Source organism: Aphelocoma coerulescens, chromosome 1A (genome assembly GCF_041296385.1).
Source record: "Aphelocoma coerulescens isolate FSJ_1873_10779 chromosome 1A, UR_Acoe_1.0, whole genome shotgun sequence".
Taxonomy (NCBI): Eukaryota; Metazoa; Chordata; class Aves; order Passeriformes; family Corvidae; genus Aphelocoma; species Aphelocoma coerulescens.
This window is the reverse complement of record NC_091014.1, coordinates 79,781,103-79,787,102: the sequence shown is the minus strand read 5'-3', so window position 1 is coordinate 79,787,102 and position 6,000 is coordinate 79,781,103.

The window sequence follows — 6,000 nt, the reverse complement described above, 5'->3', positions numbered from 1 at the left end:
TACAGTATCTACCATGATGTTTGTGCACTGCTGCCACCACTGCCCTCAGTCCAGAGTAGGATGCTGAAAAGATAGGCAGGTTTACCAGGCTGAGAGAAAATGACTCAGTCCTAGAAAGTGCAAGCCTTGCCTTCTGTGCCTGAGGCGCCAGCCTAGCTCCAGAACACAAGTGTGCCTGTGTCTAGCTCCATCTCTAGATGGGCTCCCAGCAGGGGACAGTGGGATAGGGTCTAACAGCAGCTGGCCTCCTCCCTCACAGATAATGAGGTGGAATATGCCCCCTCCCTCCATGTCTCTGCAGATTACAGTCCAGGAGAGCTGTTGTGCTAAACAGAATCTAAAGCATAATTTCTGCCTTTTCCCTAAGAAGGCAGCTCAACCAGAGGCTGTAGGATATGCAGACCGTGCAGTCTGTGAGGTGAGGAGGACAAGCAAACACTAGTGACAGTGTCCAGATTATGTTCAGTGGGAGAATTCAGTGGGAGCTGTGCTATTGCAGCTGAAGGGTCTCAGCTAATGAGGTTTTCACAGAAGAAGCTGCTACTTCTGGGACATCTCTCTACCACTTCCCTCAAGGCACTGATTCTGTCCCTAAACATACATATCAGATCAATGACCCAATAATTTCTGAGCAAAGGAGACACCTTGGCTCTCTAGCTCTGTCTTTCTCAAAATACTGCTTACTCAACTCAGACAGAATTCTTGCTTCACACCAGGAAAAAAACAAGAGAGACTAATTAACTGGCTTCACAAACTAATGTGACACATCCTCAGGGTGGGCCACATCTTGACTGCTCTATATGGGCTTAGCCTTCTCGTTGTCCTAGAGCTGCTCTGGTTTGTCCTGGGGGGTGTCTGTCCTGTGTTATTTTAGCTTTAAGGTCATGTTGCCATATCATTGTTCTTGCAGCAGAGGCCAAACCTGCCCTGGATGCATGTGAACAAGAGAGATGTGTTTAGCTGATTGTTCATTAATGCCTGGTGCCCGCAGAACTGACCTTGCAGGGACTGAGCCTATCTCCTTGGGGAAACCACTTTTCTCACAGCAAAGGGGCCTTACAATTTGTGTGCCCCTTCAGATTCACGGATGTCCTCAGTGAATTGCCTCCAGCTCTGGAAGGGGGGATTTTCAGGCAGCAAAGAGCACTATTTCTTCCACCCTTGCACTGTAGTATGTGTTTTTATAGGTATTCCTATCAATTTACTCATCAGATAGTTCTCTTAAATGGTAATAATGGTAGTAGGACCTGCACAGTGCTGTCCCAGTAGAGCCCTACTTATAGCAGAACTTGTAATACAGGAATAGAACTTACAGTAAGAAAAACAGGTGGAAAGAGACATTTTTAGTCTCACTGCACAATTGAAGTCACATTTACCTTTTGAGAGAGGACTGAGTGCTAGTAAGGAAGGAGGGTAAAGTGCAATCTCCTCTGCAGGGCTTGGACCAGTCATTGCCCCTCAGCATCATCCTAGAGAGCTTGTGAGTGGCTTCATGTCTCTCCTTGCTCCCTACCCCATGAAACAGAGAATTCTGGTAGTGAGCAGAGCAGAAGTACTCTATGCTGGTGATGCCTTTTCCTGGTCTTAAAATGAAGAGTTATACACGGTTAGAAGGGGAAAAGGGATTTTACCTTGGTATTTATTTTAAGGATCCTTAGGTGCACACGTCCAGGTCATATGCATCGAGATGCACCCCGCCGAGTCTCTGTGTCCCCCCCTCTCCCCCAACATTGGGTGTAACATTATAGGTGTTACTAATTAGCGTATCTATCAAAGATTCCCCAATGAGAGGCTCGAGTGAGCCCCCCTCCCCAAAGAACCTTCCCCTGGATGGTTCTATCTTGGTTTACAGAATGTGTTCTGGAGAGGACCTTGGGGCCTGGGGCACACGGATCCCCAGCTACGAAGCTTCTAAAATGTTTAGTCTTTTAGCTTGACAAACAAGCCCAAGAATGTAGGCAAAAAGCACTAGGAATACAGAAGTTGTAAAAAGGTATAACAGGGGTATAAAAGAAAAGGCAAAAAATCTTCATGGCATCACTGGGGATCACAGGAAAGAGGAGCATGCTTTCAGTCATGCATACTCTTGGACTGTGCTGAAGGGCAGTAGGTGTCCAATGGATGAAGGAAAACACCCCACTAACAAATATCCCTTAGAGCAATGTCCTTCCATTGTGAGAAGCTGGAGGGAGGGGGAAGCATTAAGAATGAGTGAGAGAGAACATGTATGCTTTGTATGTCTTTTTTTTTTCCAATTCTGTCTTTTTTTTTTTTCTAATTTTTTTACAATGCATGCATTGCCTTGAGTGACTCAGTTTCTGTCCCTGAGCCTGATTCTTTTCTGGTTATAACATGGTGGCACATCACCATGCTCAGTGGCAACCAGTGCTAACTGAGAATAAGAACAGGCCATGATCTCTCCTGGCAGATTTATGAATTTATGCCTATGGGCAACAGAGCCATGGGGCATGAGCCTCAAATGTTTGGCCGTATCCAGGCCTGCACTTTGGCTTGCCTTAGGCTGACCGTGTTAAATCTCCCTTCATGTGCAATCCCTCATGGCAGTGGATATTTCACAGCCATTTCTAATTCAGCCACAAGGCCTGAATTGCTCAGAATGGGTGTTCATATTGAGGCCCAGAAATGTATTAAGCTAATTATTCTTTGAAATCCCCACGATCCCCCTCCTGCATTTCCCTTCCTTTGGCGCTGGCTGTCGGATCATTCCCCAGAGAAGAGTAGCTTTAAGCAGGCAATTACTTGTGCTTCATAGGGTTTATTAGGAGTGAGAGAAGGCCAATCAGGTCTGGCCTTTCTCGCCTCTCAGATGGGAAGAGAAGGTTCCTTCAGCCATACAAACATACATCTCCATTACCCGTGACTGCTGTGGTGCTAATGGATGCCCTTTCCTCCTCTGGAGAGGAAGAACACAGGCTACAGCTGTGTGAAATCCTTAATTCCTTTGGACTGTCAGTTAGCTCGACCTGACAGCAAATGAGTACATCTCAGACATCAATAAGCAGTAAATGGCTGGGCTACAGCAAAGAAAAAGAGATGGAGACCCACTGCTACCAAACACAGGAGGGGAGGGTGCCTCTCTCTGGGGGGGCTGCATCTGGCTCTGCCAGTTTTCTCAAGCATCCCCTGGAACAGTCCCTGTCCCTGTTATCCCAGCTGAAAGGTACTGTAGGATTTCCCTTTCTTTGGACAGTGCCAGTTGGCAGTGGACCACATGCAGAACCCATTCTTGCCCTCCTGGTATGAGCCAGAAAACAGACCAGTTGGGAAGTCCTCTCACTTTAGATCTTGTTCTGCTCCTTAATGTCTTAGTCCTCCGGGAGGACGGAGATTATGAACTCCAAAAAGCTGGTGATGTTTTTTATCAAGGTACTGACAGCTTGCTCTGTTCCTTTAGACTTTTAGAAGGATCTCTCCTCACTAGTTATTGAAGTCTGCCATTTTTGGAACTGTCCTTGCATGAGATAAAGGCCAGATAAACTGGCCTTTTACTTCAGATCAGCAATGACATCTTGTCTTGGCCTCTAATAAGATCAGAGCATATGAATTTCATGTTTTCAGAATGGCTGTCACCTCTTTGGAAACCTCAGATAATTGTAAGGCTCCTGCTTCTGCTTTATTTTGCATTTTACAGTTATTCTGTCCCTCCCATTTGTTCCTCTTCCCCTCCTAACACAATTAGCTCTACATTTTCATTAACCAGATCATTATTTTAAGTGCTCACAGTCAGTTGTCAGTAATAACTGTCTGGGTTGGACCTTTGCAGGTTATTGGTTTAATTTACACTTATCTGCATGAGCCTTCCTCCTGAAGGAAAGCACCAAGGGATAGTTCAGTCTCTTTCCAGGTAGGCCAGCTTTAAAGATGTGTCAGGAGTGCTGGTTTTATGGTGGGATTTAAGATGTCCTTGTTTATTCAAAAGGCCTACTGCCAGGTCTTGTGGTAAATGACACTGAACCTATGATTACTGTGGGGGTGATTCCTAGCATCATTTATGCAGACCCTTTCTGGGCGGGCAGCAGTGAAAGTATTAGGCAAATGTCCTTGAAATTAGGGGTAAGCAGAGCTCTGAGCCAGCTGCCTCTACAACTGCAGTGACCAACCCCATTGCTAAGAAAACTGCTGGTGTTTCTCAGTGCTGGTCTTTGATGTTTGCCTTGGACAGACTGTGAGCTCAAGGGCCAGGCAGACAGAAAACAGAAGCCGACCTGATGTTTGAGCACAAGGCAAAGGTCCCTGCTTCATGTCCAGAGAGGGAAATATGAAAGGATGCGCTCCCCATCCCACTTTCTTCCATAGATATCAGCCTCCCAGTACTTGCTTCACAGCCAGGATATCAGTGCAGGCACAAAATGGCTGGGCTTATGTTGTTCCTCTCTGCCTGTCATCTCCCAAGGTCACATTATCTTCCTCTGCTTCCAGAGGAGAAAGTATTGGAAGGATTCCAGAGGTCATTTGCACTTCTCATAGCTGTCAGACCAGGCCTCCACCTGTACCTACGTCACTCACTGATGGTTTTATCTGTAACTTTATGTCATGTTGTAAAAAAGAAGAAGGAAGCAGGTGACATGACATGACTCGGTGAGCTGATGCCTCAGTCTCACTTTGACTGTGAAAGCAACTGGCACATAAGCTCAGACCTTGTGTGAGCTCAGTTCTTCAAACTGTGTGAGTACTGGGCCAACAAGGCATGGTGAGGGACAAGTGGTATGTCTGGGGATGAGGATGCAGTCAGTAAAACTTGTCCTTTGGTCCTGCAAATGAGCTCCTACTCACCACATGACTGAGGCAGTGAATCCTCTGCTAATCCAGGACTGACTTAACCAGCACTCTCAGTCCTGCCCTTCATCATTTTTTGGTTTTTCCACATGTGTGCACACACTTATTAACACTACAGTCTGCACCTGCACTCTGCCCTGTGAAGTGCCAGTGATGTAGAGTTCAGCGCATAGTTCAGCCTAAGTCTCAGTGAAGGTAGTTTGAGTTAATTCTTTTTTTTCTTCAACCCCATCTTCCACCTTCATCTTCACACTGTCCCCCTTGTCCTCTGTCAGTCACTCATTGGAACCAAATCATCTGTTATTCTCCTGGAACCTGTTGGTGAAAACCCAGCTGCAGAGGAAGAGTGGGGAGATTACCAGGAAGTTTAAATTCTAGACTACAGGAATGACTATACATGCCTGCTTTGCTGAAGCCAGTTGAGATGGTGCTTAGCTGTGTGTTGATGTATTTACATGTGTTTGTTGTTACCAGCTCAGGAAAATCCTCCTTCTACTTGTTTTTAATATCTTGTCTCGACACTTAAAATTCAGATTTTTTTTACCTTTCAAAATCGAGAGTCTTTCTTTTTCTGGGTATTTTTCTTTTCATTGCTGGCTGACACCTGAAGAACTCACATATCAAAAAGGAAGACACTCTGGGATCCAGAGTGCTTTTTAAGAGACACAAACTCAGAACAAACCCAGCCTCCACTAACTTATATGGAAGTTGATGTTTCTCACTAACTGCTAGATCAAGCCAGCATTCTCTGCATTTAAAAATTGAATTCTCTTCCCTTTTTCTAAATGATTTCTCCTTTCCCTGAAAGTAGTTCCTAAGGTTGCTGAGGAGGGGAGAAGCAGTAGTAACACTCAGAGACAAGAGATAATGCTTAACATTACCAGGGCACCGCTGAGCAGGAAGACACATTGCTGGAACGTTGTATTCCCAGTGATGAGCTTGCCCTAAAGGGGCACTCAGAAGTGAGTCTGCAAGGGAAGGGCACCTGCAGACTCCAGCTTTTATAACTGGCACTCAAGCAAGAGGCATGATCCCGTTACAGCTGTGAGGAAGCTCGTGGTGCTGATGATTTAGCCAGTCATGGCCAAAGGGGAACCTTCTGTTGAAATCAAGGGCATGGCATTGCAGGGAAAAGCTAATTCAGTGTCAGAAGTTCCTCTGACAGTCATTGAGGACTAATCAGTGTAGGGACTGGGGCAACAT